Here is a 16697-nt window from a genome sequence, read left to right on the forward strand (position 1 = left end):
AAGAGATAAGTTTTGTTATTTTATATTTCACTTTTTGGTTTTTTTAGGAGGGTTAGCTTAGCCAAACAATCTTTATAAATTATTTTAATGCTTTCTCACTTTCTTGGTCTTCTCGCTTAGATAAAAGTAGGTAAAGAATTTTTTTTTTCTTTTCCACATCTACGCCTTGTTAGTACGAGATGATGGTTGGTACTAGGGGGAACCCACGCGTGCGTTGTTCTGAGTGCGAGCGTTCCTACGCGCTGGAAGAAACGCGGTTTAAATCAGCACGCGAAGCGAATGGTGCAGATTTTATCTGTAGGATGTGTGTGCTAGGGTCGCGGCTAGACCGCCTAGAGCAAGACAAGGATAAGTTAGCTAAGCGGGTTGGAAAGCTAGAAAAGGAACTTCAAATCGAGCAGAAGCAGAGGAAGGAGGCAGAAGAAAAGCTAGCTAACGCAGAAATCCAGCTGAGCGCCACCATTCTGCAAAGCAATGATGAACGCATCGAGGCGAGCACCGCGAACGGAGCTGGCTCCGATGCGAGTGCAGAGACAGCCGAACCCGCCACGCCGGTAAGCAGTGGCGCAAACGTCAGTGATAGTCACGAAGGGGATACCACTGACGCGGCCGGAGAAGAAAACAAAGCCAAGGGCAAGAATAAGAAAGGAGGGGAGGGCATTGTGACTTCGGGGGCAGCTTTCGGCGGTGAGGGGGAAGGAAAGCGTCGAGTTGTCTTTGTTGGGGATTCCAACATGCGTAAAGTAGAACCGGCGATAGCAGAGAGGGTAGGGGCAGACGAACGAGTCCAGGTTAGCGCGCTTCCGGGAAAGCCGATTAGAGAGGTGATCGCGAAGGCCAAGGAACGCATGTGGGACACAATGGAGGAGAGACACCTAGTGGTGATAATGGGCGGAGTGATTGACGTACTGAACGGACGAGGAGCAGGAATCACAAAGCAAATAGCCAAAGGGGTCACCGACCTGCGGAATGTTTCAAAAGAAGTACAAATCGCGGTGTGCACGGTGCCAGAGGTTGAAAGGCAGGGTTATAAAATTGAAAGGGCAGTTCTTGCAGTAAACAGGGAAATTTGGACTCTAGCTAAAGCAATGAATTTTACGGTCATTGACATCAACCGTGAAGTGCACCGAGCAGGCCGCGAAGGCGCTTTTGTGCGTGACGGGATACATTTTAGTGAAAGTGTAGCAACACCGGTCGGAAATCGATTCGCGGCACGAGCTGTAGCTTTTTTAGGCGGGCCCCAGGCAATCAGGAAGCAGGATTAAGTATTGAACATAGCGAAACACCAGTAAAGGGCAGAATTAGGCGACCAGGAGTCAGGAAAAGACGCAGAAAGGATAAGAATAGAGAAGGTAAAATTTGCTACATTAACATGCAGGGTGGTCGTAAGCAGGAAAAATGGCTGGAAATTCAAACGCAACTGAATGATGAAGCGATTAGTGTGTACGCCTTGACCGAAACGCATCTACGAGATTTGGAGCAGCCGCCTGTTATTGACAACTTTGTATGGGAAGGGTGCAACAGAATGACCGGGTCAAGGAAAGGCGGAGGCATAGGCGTACTAATTAGGCGAGGTCTGAAGTGGCGAAGGGTAAACGAGACATGTAAAGAGCATTTATGGATTAGTGGTACATGGCAAGGTAAAAAGACGTGGCTGGGAGTAGCTTACCTGTGGACAGGTAGTGATAGCAAGGAAAAAAATAAGGAATTGGTCGATTGCATTAGAAGCGATATTAATGAGTTCAGTAACTCGGGCCAGGTGATATTAGTGGGAGATATGAACGCGCACATGGACGATTTAGACGGATATACTGATTACAACGGCTCTCTAGTGCTGGATTTGTGTGATGAACAGAACCTTATAGTAGTTAACAGGGAGAATAAGTGTCATGGACAGGTAACGTGGCAATGCGGAAACAGGCAGTCATGTATCGACTACGCCTTAGTCTCAGAAATGGTCTACGAACAATTGGACCAAATGATAATAGACGAAAATGGAAAAAATAGCCTGGGAAGCGATCATAGACGTTTAGCATTAAAGTTTGGGAGAGATACCAGCGCAGAACATGAACCAATAGCCTCAGAGTTTTTAAAAATGAATGACGAGCAAATAACAGAGATCGCAAACAACATAGAGAAGAAAATTGAGGCTTTTCCTACAGCAGTCTGGGAATATAAGGAACTGGTGGAGGTTATGCAGCATGAAATAAGGCGGACACGGCAATATAATTGTTGGATTGGAAAGAGGAAACCACGTAAGTGGTGGAACAAGGAAATTAAACAAGCTATAGAAGAGCGTAAAGAGGCATCTAGGGTTCATCGAGAAGCCAAAAAGTTGGGATTACAAGAAGAAGAGGTACTCCTTAGATGGAATACATACCGAGAAAAGAAAAGGGTTGCGAGTGAGCTCGTGCAAGAGAAAATTAAATGCGCAAGTGAACGATGGGTGCATAACATTCACAAAAGAGACAAAGGCGCCCCAAAAAGATTCTGGAACCATATAAAAGCACTCGGAGCTCCAACTAGAAACTCGCAAACGGCTATAAGGGATGAAGACGGTAACATCTATGAAGGCGATGATGCGCTGCGGTACATCACAGACGTTATCAGGCATAACTTCGGTACGAGAAAAAGCGTAGTTCAGACAACAGATCCAGCAACAACAGAGAGGCCTGAGAGATCAAAATTCAGCATAGAAAGCTTTTATTGGAAAAAGGCAGCAGAAAATGTCCCTAACAACACGGCAGCAGGACCCGATGAAATCCCAATACAGCTAATCAAAAACCTCGGTCCAAAAAGCAAGGCACTGCTGACTAATGCCATAGAGCAAGTGATTAGAACAAAGAATATTCCCGTTGGATGGCGTGAAAGCAAGATGAATCTTATCTACAAAGGCAAAGGAGATAAGGATAAGACGAGCTCGTACAGGCCAGTTACAGTAACGTCGGTGATATATAGAATGGCAATGCAAGCCATAAAATTAGAACTGTCGAAGTGGGTGGAGGAAAACGGTGTATTGGGGGAACTACAGAATGGGTTCAGGCCAGGCAGACGCTTAGAAGACAATATGTTTGTACTAACTCAGTGCATAGAGATTTCAGTAGCTCAGAAAAGACCTTTATGGATAGCATTTCTAGATATTAAAGGAGCTTATGACAACGTAGACAGGGAATTGTTGTGGGATATTCTTCAATACGAAGGCATAGATGACGATTTCGTGGAGCTGCTGAGGGAGATATATCGAGACAACCAAGTACAAGTGGCATGGGAAGGCCGAAAAGGAAATGAAATGGTGGGAATTCACCAAGGATTGAAGCAAGGATGCCCTCTGTCACCATTGTTGTTCACGCTTTACGTCAAGGGCATAGAAAGACGACTGGAAAACAGCGAATTAGGTTTTGATTTATCCTACATGCGTAATGGACAAATGGTGCAACAGAAGATCCCTGGACTGATGTACGCAGACGACATTGTGCTACTAGCGGACAATAAAAAAGATTTACAGATACTTGCGAATATCTGTGGGAACGCAGCGACAAATCTAGGCCTTAAGTTTAGCACAGAGAAATCAGGGATTATGATCTTTAATGAGCACACGAGTAACTTCGTGGTGTCAATTCAACAGAAAGTAATACCCATAGTGAAGCAATATAAGTACCTCGGCGTACACATAAACGAAGGAAAGAATTACTCAAGCAACCACCAAGATAATCTGAAAATAAAGGGGAAGCGGAATGCAGCATTAATGAAACACAGAGCACTGTGGGGCCACAATAAGTATGAGGTGGTGCGTGGAATCTGGAAGGGAGTAATGGTGCCAGCGCTAACATTCGCAAATGCCATTATATGCTTAAAATCGGATATATTGGCGGGTCTGGAAGTTAACCAAAGATCCGTAGGCCGGTTGGCTTTGGGAGCACACGGTAATACGACAAATGAGGCAGTGCATGGAGACATGGGTTGGGCCTCTTTTGAAGTCAGAGAAGCACAAAGCAAAATTAGTTTTGAAGAAAGGCTCAGGAACATGGATGAAAATAAATGGGCGGCTAAAGTGCACAAGTATATCTACATGAAAAGCGTGGACACAGAATGGAGGAAGAGGTCAAGGAAGTTGGCAACCAAGTACAGGATAATCGAAACTGTAAATAGACAACCAGGGGTCATCAGAAAGAAAGTGAGAGAAATAGAGACCGTGAATTGGATGCAAAGAATGGAAACGAAAAGGACAATGGAGATTTACAAGAATGAGAAGAAAGAAATTAGAAGGGAAAATCTGTACGATAACACAAAGGGCAGTGCCTTGCTATTTGAGGCTCGAGCCGGTTGCCTAAGGACGAAAACATATCGGAACAAATATTCGGAATTAGATGAGACATGTGTATGCTGCAGTAAAGATCCAGAGACCACTCAGCACATCCTAATGGAATGCGACGGGATCCACCCAGCGAGAACCGTAGGTAACGTGCAACTCCCAGAAGCGCTTGGGTTTAAAGTGGAAGGAAACATAAACAGATCAGCCGTAGAGATCAGCAAGAGACGATTGGAGTACTGGTGGAAAAAAAGTAGGGAAAAGATGGATGCGACCTGATCTCTTAAAATCATAGGCAGCGGTACAAGGTAAATTTTTGAAAAAGAAAAATAATGATAGGTATACAAAAATGCAAGATAAAGAACATGTATAGTATACCTGATTAAATCAAGCAGGCTAGGTGACTATTTGTCGCCGCCCCGTTTCAAAGGGGATGCCAATAAATCATCATCATCATCATCATCAGCCGCAGGGGCCTATGGAAGTGTCATCTCTTATCCTTTTATATGTTACTCTATGGAACAAGCGTGGTGTGATGATGTACGCAGTGCACTTTATCGGGTTACAGCCAATCGCGGAAGATAATTTCACGGCACATTTTCTGTGCGATTAGAGATCGCACTGTGACATTATCTTGTCAACGTGTTAGCTTCATTGCCGTGGGCGGCTCCTGCAATAGCGCTGCCCGTCGAACGACAATCAAGAAAAGCGTTGGCACCCACTGTGCTACCATGGCTGCTTCCACCGGCACAAGGTATTCCACAGGAAAAAAAATTTACGTGGTACTTGCAATGACCAGGACGAATGGAAACGCCCTTTTAGCGACGGGACTGTACGCGGCTCACCACCCACATCGTCCACTTCCATCTAGGTCAACGTTCATAACCACGTTTTGGCGATTTCGCACAACAGGCTCTGTCCACCGTCCGCTTTAGAAGAGAGAGACGATCTCCAATGAAGACTACGAACTTGACATTCTCGCGTGTGTAACGTCGATGGCAGAAATCAGCATCGGACAGATTGCCAATGAGTCAGGGCACAACTTTGGAGCAGTCGCAAGAGGGCTAAAAAGCAGAAGTTCCACCCTTACCATGTTTGCCTTCACCAAGACCTAAGTGAGGCAGACGTTGAAAGGCGGCTGGACTTCTGCAATTGGGGCCTCATCAAGATTGATGAAGACAACGACTTCCCACAACGAGTAATGTGGACAGATGAGGCTCGCTTTTGCCGGAATGACGCCGTGAATGTTCACAGTGTCCATTATTGGCTACAAGAGAACCCACACTGGCTGCGACAACACAGGCACCCAGTTTGCTGGAGTGTGAATGTGTGATGTGGATGCTCGGGGACAGGATCATTTGATCCTATTTTTTCGAGGGCACCATCGGCAGTAACAAGCACACGCAAGAAATACTTAGTGTTGTCGTCGACAACTTTGCCTCTGATCTCACCCTGAACGACATGCGCAAAGTATGGTTCCAGCATGGCGGAACCCCACCTCCTTTCTCCGCCTCTGCCAGGAGTGAGAGCGTGCTGTCTAGCCAGGAGCAGCTAGGAGTGAGTGTGTGCTGGGAAGTCTACAAGCACGTTCACACCAAAGGGGGAGCGAGCAAGCGGACAGGCGGATCCGGCCAAGTGGCCGCGTATTTCCGCGTCTGTCTGGCCACTTGGACGGATACGCTGTGCGGAAAATACGCGGAGGGACCGATTACGGCCGGACCGATTTTTTCCGCGAGCAAAAGTTGGCCGCTTTGGCCGCAGCCAATCAGGAACCGACACAGTGGAAGTGCCGGTCAACGAATATTCACCAACACTTTTATTATATATATATATATATATATATATATATATATATATATATATATGGTTTGTGTGGGCGTTCTATGAACTCTTTTTTTTGCGAATCGAGGCGGGAACGAGCAGGTTTTAGAAGGCAACGACCGTGCTGCCTGGCAAGCTCCATTCCCACCTTGGCTCATCTGTTCACTGTACGCTTAACTACAATATCATGGTATTACAAACGTGGCATCATCAGTTCATGCGGAAAGCTTAATTTAAGGCATTGAGTGGTACTTAACGTTATTTTCCTTAGTTTTTTTGCAAATTCGTTATTAAATTGTAAATGGCGGTAAAAAAAACCAAGCTTGAAGAGCATCTGTTTCGCTAGGCACAATCATACTGACATGTTAATGAAAGACAGTAAACATTATCTTGGGTAAACACGCTAGTCTCTATACTAACAATTACAAAAGCGGATGAAACACACCATACAGAGCGCGACTGCGCGATGTGTGTGTGCGTACCATTTCAAAGTTGTTACTGTGCAAAACAACGCGTTTTCCTAAGACAATGTAAAACCAACTGCCGCACTAGCACCCCGACCTGAGGGATCCGTCCACGAGCGCACTCGCTCAAGCATTCGACTTACAGCGCATTCATTCATTCAAATAACTTTATTGAGTGCCCTGCGATTTGGTGGGGTGGGCCTAGACCCCGCCTAGGCTTCGGCCAAGGGTTGTTGGCCCTTGGCGGCTTCCTCGGCTTGCTGGACGGCCCAGAGTTGGTGCTGCAGGTCCGAGCTGAGCTACGCAGACTCCCAGCGGGCGCGGAGGCTGTCGCTGTTTGAGGCTGCATCACTGTTATTGTGTGTTATACCCGCACATTCCCATAGGATATGCTCTAGGGTGGCTCTAGAGTCGCAATGTCTGCACTTGTCAGTCGTGTATAAATCTGGGTGTATTATGTCCGATTTTTGTTTAAATGTCCGTCTGTGTCTTTGTACGAGGGCGAACTTAATTTTCTTTAGAAAACTCGGGGCTGTAACATACCTTGGTTTACCACGTAGAAAAAGCATGTGACCTAGACTTCCGTACTATGGAAGGGCTGGAAAGTTTTTGTTAAAATTTCAGTTAGTAGTGCGCATGTGTGTGTCCCATTTATTTCATTTTGTCTTCACCTCTGCACCATCAACAATTGTGCATCGATACCAACTGGCGAAATTTTCGATGTTATCATAGTGCTGTTCTTAATTTACATGATGAGAATCCGAATTGCTTACCTCAAAACATTAAGGTATGAATGTGGTGTTGCGAAATAGGCAATCGAACAAGTGAAGTGACCATGCGATTCAGTGGTCTGCCTACTCATCTAAAGGACGGAATCAACAAAGAGCATGTGCATAAAGGCAATCATCTGAGTTGCATACCGCACTCAAGTACAAACGGAATGACATGAGCGCAAAAGGTCAGGTTAAAGAGAATGTGCACGTATAAGGATCCCACATACTTGGAAGGAAATAAAAAAACAGATTAAAAGGTTCAACAGTTCATTAAATAAATTTTGAGTGAGAAAACAAATGTGTCGCGGGGCTATTGTAAAGGAAATTCAATTAGAGGTCAGGAAAATTGTGGCACAGTGTCTAAGATAGACGACAAGCGACACGCGCAGATACTGAAGCGGACTAGTATTGAGGTGGGCTCAGGTTATTTGAAGGAATCATTGCTGGCTATTTTTCTTTTTAATCTTTTATTCTTCTATTCTAACGTTGAACAAACAAATTTCTTGTACCCTTCCTCCGTGCGAATTCGTTGTTAACGTTCCTCTGGTCGATTTCGCAGCCTGTTTAACTTCAATCCCTCTGGCATCATCCTCCCTGAACAGACCCGCCACTGGCCGTTACTCTAAAAGTGCGTCTAAAAAAATCAATTTGGGACAAGGAAAACGTTTGCTCTGCACTTGGCCTCCTCGGAAACGGTCGCTGTTCGCTCACGACCGTTGCCTCCGGCTACTCCACACGCCCATCCCGTGATTAGGAGCTTGGAGGATAAAAATGAAAAACAAGTTAGACTTATCTAAATTTGCTTGAGCAAACTTCCTTTTTTGTTCTTATAGTTCTTCGCATTACGTCGACCAAATAGCAGCAGAGCCTCTGGGGCTACGAAGGTGGGTGGTAGGACGACCGGCAATCACAACTTTAGGTACCCTGATCTCATTACTGTGGAAACCGTCATTGCCGTTGCAAGGAACTGCAGATTGGGCAGTTTCTAGCAAAACTCTAAATTTTTTATTTACTCTTTTCAGGGCTGTTTTATAGTGTGGACTTGCCTCGAAGGGACCTGTTGTCATGTAAATGTGAGGTGCAATATATTATGTCTGCTTTGGGCAGCTTCTGTTCGAGAATGTGCGCTGAAATACAAGACATATATCTTAATCAAAACAGCTGTTTTAGCATTCTGGGTCAAATTAGTTGAGGTTGCTGAAAAACTGAGCGGGAGAAATATGAAGTTGAAAAGCAACGTACTTCGGCCTCACTTTTTGAGCACCTAATTCTTGCAGGGTGGTGCAAGTCGGTGGCGTTATGTGTTCATATTCAATAGTGGAATATGTAACATAAATTTATAAATTTGAAGGAAATCTTTTTCAGTTCAACATTCTATCAGAAACTTTGAACTCAGTCGCTCCTAGAGATTAGCCACAGCCTTCTTTCATTTCTTAAAGTGCCATTTTTCTTTCTTTGCAAGATTTAGCTTGACCCAAGAAAACCGACAGCTTAATGTTGACGTGTGTTTAGCCATAAAATGTCTTCGAAAATAGTAGTACCGAATAAGTGTTGGGAGGCTAAGCGTACAGGATTCTTTTCATTCAATGCAATGAAGCAATTTATTTACCCTCACCTTAGAAGCCCAATGTAAGCATTGTTTGTGTTTTTAGCTGGCTATTAGTAATGACACTAGTAGTTCATGCCTAGACATTATGCGCTCTTATACGGCATAAGTCCATTGAGTGTAGCGGGTAGAGCGCATTAGATGGATGCCGCAAGATACAGTTCCAGTCATCGACCCTTTTTAGTTCTGGCAGAAAAACCATCAGTTTTCTTTCATTTTTTTTTTCAAATTCCGTTCGGCATTACACAAATGACATCGCACTAATAAATAGCTGTTTCCTGGCTAGAGATGCCATGGTGTACGTGAATCACATCCACACTTGCTATGGAAAGGTAATTCGAAGTGCCGCCGTCTATTGAGTGAAGACGTGATTAGAAGAAACTGCGCACCTGGAAACGAGAAGGAACGCCAAGACTATCTATAAATACCAATTCATTTGTTAGAGATAACTCGGCACGCAATATCAGAAATCGCTGACGATTGCGGATGTCAGTGAACTAAACCGGTTGCGTGACAGCTCAATTAGGATGCTCAAAAGCAGCGCCTGATGCAAATAGCTTAGTAAACTACAGCACAATAGTGCTTCATCGTGTACAGAGTCCTAAATCTAAGAGCGTGCCATCTGACCTTTCGGTACCTGCTGGGCATTGCGACATCTTCTTTCTGGGGTTTTACGTGCCAAAACCAGTTCTGATTATGAGGCACGCCATAGTGGAGGGCTCCGGAATATTTTTGACCACCTGGGGTTCTTTAACGTGCACTACAACGCAAGCACACGGGTGTTTTTGCATTTCGCCTCCATCGAAATGCATCATCATCGATAACATCATCAATAACAAGCACAGAATGAGCGAATGGTTCGTCCATATCACACGTGACGTCGCCTAGGTTTTGAATACGAAATCAGCTGGCAGGCACCGTTCATGTTTCAGGTAGGTCGCATTGACGCAATAAACAGTGAATTATTTCTAAAACTCCGATTCTCAATGCTTGCTCCATACGTCGTATAATTTACCATGACTTTCATCAAAGCCACGTGCGGTGCCATCGAGAAGTGTTACAGCGCTTCAGTTCGGAGACTATAATCTTGCTTCGAGTAACAGCAAGCAACGTAACTTTTAAACATGTCTGATGCGACAAGAAAGAAGGGTACATCGTTACAGCTAGCTGTTCTTGCATATTTGCGAGACGGCACTGCCGTAGTCACTCCCATAATAGATGGCAACTTGGCCTAAGACAAGTGGTGTTTGTAAAGCCCCACTGCCCAATCTTGGCGAGTCTTTTAAAGCGAACTTTCTTTTTTTCTACTTACCATACCATAGTTTCGTGTGGTCTGAACGGTCCGAGGCTGGTTATGTTCTCGCCGAGATTTCACCTCATACTATGTTTATCTTTTATTATATACTGCCGGCCATTTTTGGAGGCCTTAGGCTGGAGTGGTAACAGGAGTACAATCCAATACAAGCTCAGTGCACTAAAGAAAAACAATCACAAAAAAAAGAAAACATCAAAGGACACACGCGCGCCAATGCGTACAAGCAAAGCACAAAAAAGGTATCAACATTGATTCCAATACACAAAATGATAAAATATAAAATGATAAAATAGAATGAATAAATATTTGGTCATTCAACCACATCAGAAGATAAGGCGTTTCAGTCTGCAACTGTCCGAGGAAAGAAAGAGTACATTAACGTGATAGTCCTGAATTTATGCTCAGATGCCTTTTTTGGGTGAACAGACCGAGTAAAGCGGCTTATGGCAGGCGCTATGAATGCGGATTTATCAATTTTTACCATTTTGTGATATAGCGAATAAAAAAGTTTTAACCTGTCATGATAGCGCCTTGTTTCAGGTTTTTCTAGTTCTGCTTCTTGTAGGAGGTTAGATGGGGATATTTTCCAGCTATGATAGTTGCAGATGAACCTAATTGATTTTCTTTGGATGCTTTCTAGTTTTAGTTTCTTAGCTTCTGTCCAAGGATCCCAGGCCGCTGCAGCGCACTCAAGTATGGGTCTAATAAACGTCTTTCACGCCAAAAGAAAAAAAGAATTTCGTTTGGTCGCCGGATTCGAACCTCGGCCCTCCCAGGGAAGCAGCCCAGGGAGGATAAGAGTATATGCTACCCATAGAAACGAAAAATTATTACCGTTAGTATAACGAACATCGCCATGATATAGAGACTTCAACCTACGTTTGCCACTGAATATTTTAATAAAATATGTTTTGGTTATTTATTAGACACCGCATTTTCGTTCAAATATGACAGAAGATTTGAGTGGCTTCGTAAAAGGAAATGTACATGTGGCCATCTGTCATACCTATTGTTGCTGATCTTAAATTTAATGAAATAAACAGCTCAGAAACAAATGCGCACACACCACGGGCCCATATTTCTGTGTTAGCTACGCCCTGTTTATTGATAGGGAGCTATGACATCGAATGCACTGGCCGGACTCTCAAAAGGCAAACCTGATTACAGTCATGGCTTGTGAATATGAAAAGAAAGCGAACAGTATCTATGAATGCCTGGCTGTCACGTCCTGTTTATTTCGGCAAGCTTTCAAGGAATCAACTGACTGTGTAGGCCGGTGTTCAAGGCAGCACGTCCGCTTTCATTCCTGATGGAGTACATGTTTACGGTGCACCCTATATTGACTTCTACAGCGACTTTCACTTATTCAGAAGCCATCGCACGTGCCTGTATGTTTCAGTATGCTATTACGATTCCATCCCTTGCCTTTTAAATCTCGTGTCGAGAGTTCAGACAGTCTCGGACGCTTCCATCTTTTTCTTTTGTGTGCGTGTGTGTGTGTGTGGGCGTGTGCGTGCGTGTAGTTTTGTCGATGATAATGGAATTCTTCTGCCTGGCGTATCACGTTCACGCAGCCAAGGTTCATTCTCTGCTCCTGGTAAGCAGAAACACGTAATGCGCGCTCATGTTATGGTTCAAACTCAGTTCCCTAGGTTGGTGCAGGATCTATTTTTTTCTGCCACATCCATTACGTCTAAGAGCACTTAGTTTTTAAGAAGAAATGCCTCGTGCTATTATTTTCTCACTTTTTTATGAGCTGTGTTCCTGTTGTATGGTGCGAGTCTTGCTGCCTCTGGTTCGCGGTTCGGTACCATTGCACCGCATATATTCGAATTCTCCAGGCACAAACATGTGCGATGCTTTTCTAAAAGTACTGGATTTCTTGCACGCTTGTGTTATGTGTCATTTGCTTATGGAGTGCGTCACCACCATATCTATGCTTGTGCGAAAATCCAATGAAATGTCGGAAATGTTTGATGTTAAACAAAAAAGAGCCGCAGTTTTGCCCGAAAGACGGAGAATCGATTGCGATAGCAAATTAGTAGACAGCTATATGAAGTAAGTATAGTAGCTTTATCGGCCGTATAAAGTTCTAAATATTAGCTTGCTAGCTAAATTATCAAGCGTGGCGTCAGCGCCCACAGGCATATATGAACACATCACACTCGATGATCACGGACACTCGGTGTCAAAACACTGGCGTCAGGAAGCTTGGCAGCAGCAGCGAGTGAAGTGACGTTCGTGCTGTGTATCGCTTCAATCCAAACTGACCGACGAGAACACCGCACACATAAAGGTTGCAGATTGCTTTCAAACTAAGGCGCACGCGGCCGTACAAAGTACGCAGTTGGTGCGGATAAAACGCCGCCCCCACCCCCCTCCCTCCCACGCTGCCTCCGTCCCTGCGCGCGCTAGATTCAGCCGCGATCGGCGCTTCCCCATGCGCGCGGTCGCAAAATCCGCCGTTGCTGTCGGAGGACAACGCTGCCCCCCCCCCTCCCTCCCTCCCTCTTTCCAATTCCCCCACGGCCTTTCGCGCGACGGAAGACGGCGCGTTACGTGTAAGCTCCTCTCTCTTGCGTGGGCGAGATTGAGCCGCTGTCGCCATAGTTACCGAGATGAGGTGTGAAGGAAAGCGAGGTTTGGAAATTCTGGCCGCGCGACTGCCGGAATGAGCGAGAAAGTTGGGGCTGAGTGGTCAATTGTACAGACAAGCGTTCGTGGACTGAACGATGGTGGACATGCAGCCTCAAGCTTGCTGCTCACGATGTGCATTAGGCTTCCGTTAAAGGTCGCTGTGGCTACAACGCCAATGCGGGATGATGTCGCGATAGAACGATAGAACAATACGATACGATAGAACAATGAAATGACACGGCGGCTTTAGGCCAACTCGAAGTGGAGGCATTCCTTGACAAAGACATTGATGGTCGATGCATTGTTGTAGATCAGCAAATTGAACACGTCGTCCGCAATTTCTCGGACGACATGGCCTACTTTGTCAACATTGGGTATTCTGTTCTCCAATTTCTCGCAAATAGCGAGCACGTCTGGTATATGAAAACACGTGATTCAGTGGATGACTGTAGGCGGGTAATGAGCTCTTTTCTTGCAGCCCGTAGGTGACCAGACGGGTTTTCGCAGAGGTCGGCGAGCTTCTTCTTTAAGGTATCCCAGCAACAAAGCTCGTCTTGAGGGCTTAGAGAGAAAGAGAGAGAGAAAAGGTAAAGGAAAGACAGGGAGGTTAACCCGAGGTTATCTCCGGTTGGCTACCCTGTACCGGGGGAGGGGTAAAGGATGCGAAAGGAGAGAGAGAGAGAGAGAGAGAGAGAAATAAGTGTGGGCACTGTCACGCAGTCTGCGAAGACTTTCTCGTGTTGCATAGTGTCAACGTTCCATTCTACGTAACACAGTGCAGAGTCACAATTTGTCACTGAGTCCGGTGTCTGTTAAATAACGCAGCAGTGCCTTCAGGGCGGCTCGCGCCGTTGTTTGTGTAGGCCAGCTACCAAGGATGTTCTTTTGTGTTATTGGGCGTCTGTCCAGCTGATCAATCGTTGCTGAGAGTGCTGCTCTCTGCGAGTTGAAACGAGGGCACTCAAAAAGGTGTGCGATTGTTTCGTTGCAACCGCAGAATTCACAAAGTGGGCTATTGGCCATTCCTATAAGAAAGGAGTACGCATTTGAAAATGCTACTCCAAGCCATATACGGACTAGAAGTGTGCAGTCCCGTCGTGGAAGGTTGAATGGAATACGGAGCTGTAAATTAGGGTCCAGGGCATGAAGGCGTGCACTTGTGAAATCAGATGAATTCCCCTGTATAAATGTTAGCTAAACGTTAGTATAAACGCGCAAGCGCGGAAAGTTTTTTCGCTGCGTCGGCTCTCGAAAGAGGAATGGCAACGCAGTTGACACCATCATGGGCAGATCAGGTCGCTGCGTCCGCTCGATCATTGCCATGTATGCCACAGTGACTAGGCAACGACTGATATATTTATATCATGCCCTTCATCTACTATGCGATGGTGTACTTGTCTGATCTCTGCGACGAGCTGCTCATGTGATCCATGGCGCAGTACTGAGAGTAAACTCTGGAGGGCTGCCTTGGAGTCACAGAAGATTGACCATGGATGGAGTGGTTCCTGCAGAATGAAATGAAGAGCCGCACGGAGGGCTTCGAAGCAGACACGCGGTATTCCGCCCAAATGTAATATTGAATTCGCAAGCATTATGGTACTGTCTGACAGGATGTTCTGGCTAACATGCTCGTACTTGCTTAACCAGTCCTCAACATCAAGACCATCCTGGTCTTGACGTTCTTCTAATTGATTGCATTTAACAATTACTGTCCCACAAAATTATTTCATGAATTACACAATATAGTAATCAATTAAGTCTGCATTTTTTTCTTCGATCTAATAATAACACTGCATAGATACAGTAATTAGAACAAGCTGGCCGGACACTTTCAGTGCGTCTTCCCCAGCTCATCATACATTGTTTATTTGCAAAAACAATTGCTCTTAAGCAAATTCATCGGTCATCGTCCCTCCTTTTTCTATTTAGGACATCAGCAGTGACACTGAAAGTTGCTTGAACAGGAAAAAGATCCAAGCACAGGGAGCTTAGCCAGTTTTCCCGATGTACGCGGTGTGGGGTAAAGCAGCCTTGTAGCATAAGATTGTGGTTGCTGAGCATCTGGTTCCTCTATGCCACGCAGTGCTTCCTTGGCGCTGAGACTTGGAGAAGACGCTCCCGGTTGGGTCAAAGTTTGTTTCCGGCTACAGCCTTGTAAGTGGCCTTCGCTATCGAGGCATACCCGCACCTGTTCAATTTGTCAGTCAACATCTGATGGGGCGTTAAGATGAGGAATCATATGCTGCACCCCCCGGTTCACCTTTATGAACACGCGCATTTGCGAGGTTGCTGCCTGGCATGATCTTGGGTGTTCCACTGTAGTTTTCGCCAAATTTAGTTTCCCAAAGTGGCATCGTTTGTTGCAGTTGTCTCGTCAATAAGTAATTTGTTACGGGTAATTTGACTACCTAAAGTGTATTTGGGTTACAGTGAGCGTTGCCGAGTAAACAAAGTAACCGTTGCATAACAAAGCTACAAAAATGTGATTGATTACAAGTAATTATTTACATGCAATTCGCTGCGTAGACGTCGGTCGCGATGGCGAGCATTATAAAGCGTGGCGTATGTCGTAGTCATAGCATACAGGTGTAGATGGAGAGGAGGTTCTGTCACCAGGAGCCCTTCCCGAAAGCTGGACCATGCGGCTGCTGTGGAGACCATATAAATATAACAGATCACTGCCTGCATCAGAAATTGCATGACAGTTCCACTGCAACACTTTCAAGGTTCCTATGTTTACGATATACTGGCAGTATTAACTATGTTCTGTAGAATGCTATTCTTTAGGAAATCATCCTTTGATAGATTGTCGTTTTGACTTTTTTTAGCTTTTAGTTTATGCAGGTTAGTAGCTCTCGGGCAGTATGGCGAAGTGCGACGTTTACACGTTCGAGCATCCAAGTCCATGTTCTCAGTGATATTTGAACAGCAGTCGCAACAGTTACCACCCTCGCGTTCGACATGAGTTTCGGAAGGTTCAGTGTCGTCAGAAGAGAATATTCCGCGAAGCGTGTCCTCGTCTTCATTACGATACTGATTTCCAAGTGATACCACATACCCACAACGTTGTATTGGCCAAAAAGCGGCCAGTACATATCGCGGCACCAACTAGCTGTTTCCGATTATCGCCACGTGTTGATGATTAGGATTTCCTAATAAGACACATACACAAAACGGGGGATCGGCCAAGAAGCGTGTCCGTGTGTTGATGATGATGATCACTGTGATGATGATGAGTTTATAAAATGGCACATATATCCAAGAAGCGGGTGGTGCAATGACACCTGGCCACAATGGGGAACTGGCGAAGAAGCGGGCTGTATACATATCGTGCCATCTCGAACTAGCGCTTCGAGATAAGTTTTCGAAAACCCGAACGGAAAAGGACGTCACCTGACCTGATGCCTGCTACAACGTCGCTGTTTATCGCTGCCGTCTAGAAAAGATCACTTCCTTAGTCGAAACACGCTTGCGGAACCTTAGACTTTACTTTTATTGCCAATGACTGCTTCGCCAGCGGAAGAAAAACAACAAGCTTGACAGGTCGGCATTAAGGCTATGTCTTCTGAATAATGAAATCAGGTTCTTTCCTGCTTGGAAGTGCGCAGGGTGAAGTGCACCGTAGAATAAATAAATGTTTTGATGGTTTCTGCATCAACAAACCAACTTATTCAGGTACTCAAACAGAAAACATGTTCTTGCTGCTCCTTGATATAACTTGAAGTCTGGTCCTCTCTATTTTAGTAGACAGTGAAGGATGACTTGTCTGTCA

Source organism: Dermacentor silvarum, chromosome 11 (genome assembly GCF_013339745.2).
Source record: "Dermacentor silvarum isolate Dsil-2018 chromosome 11, BIME_Dsil_1.4, whole genome shotgun sequence".
Lineage (NCBI taxonomy): Eukaryota > Metazoa > Arthropoda > Arachnida > Ixodida > Ixodidae > Dermacentor > Dermacentor silvarum.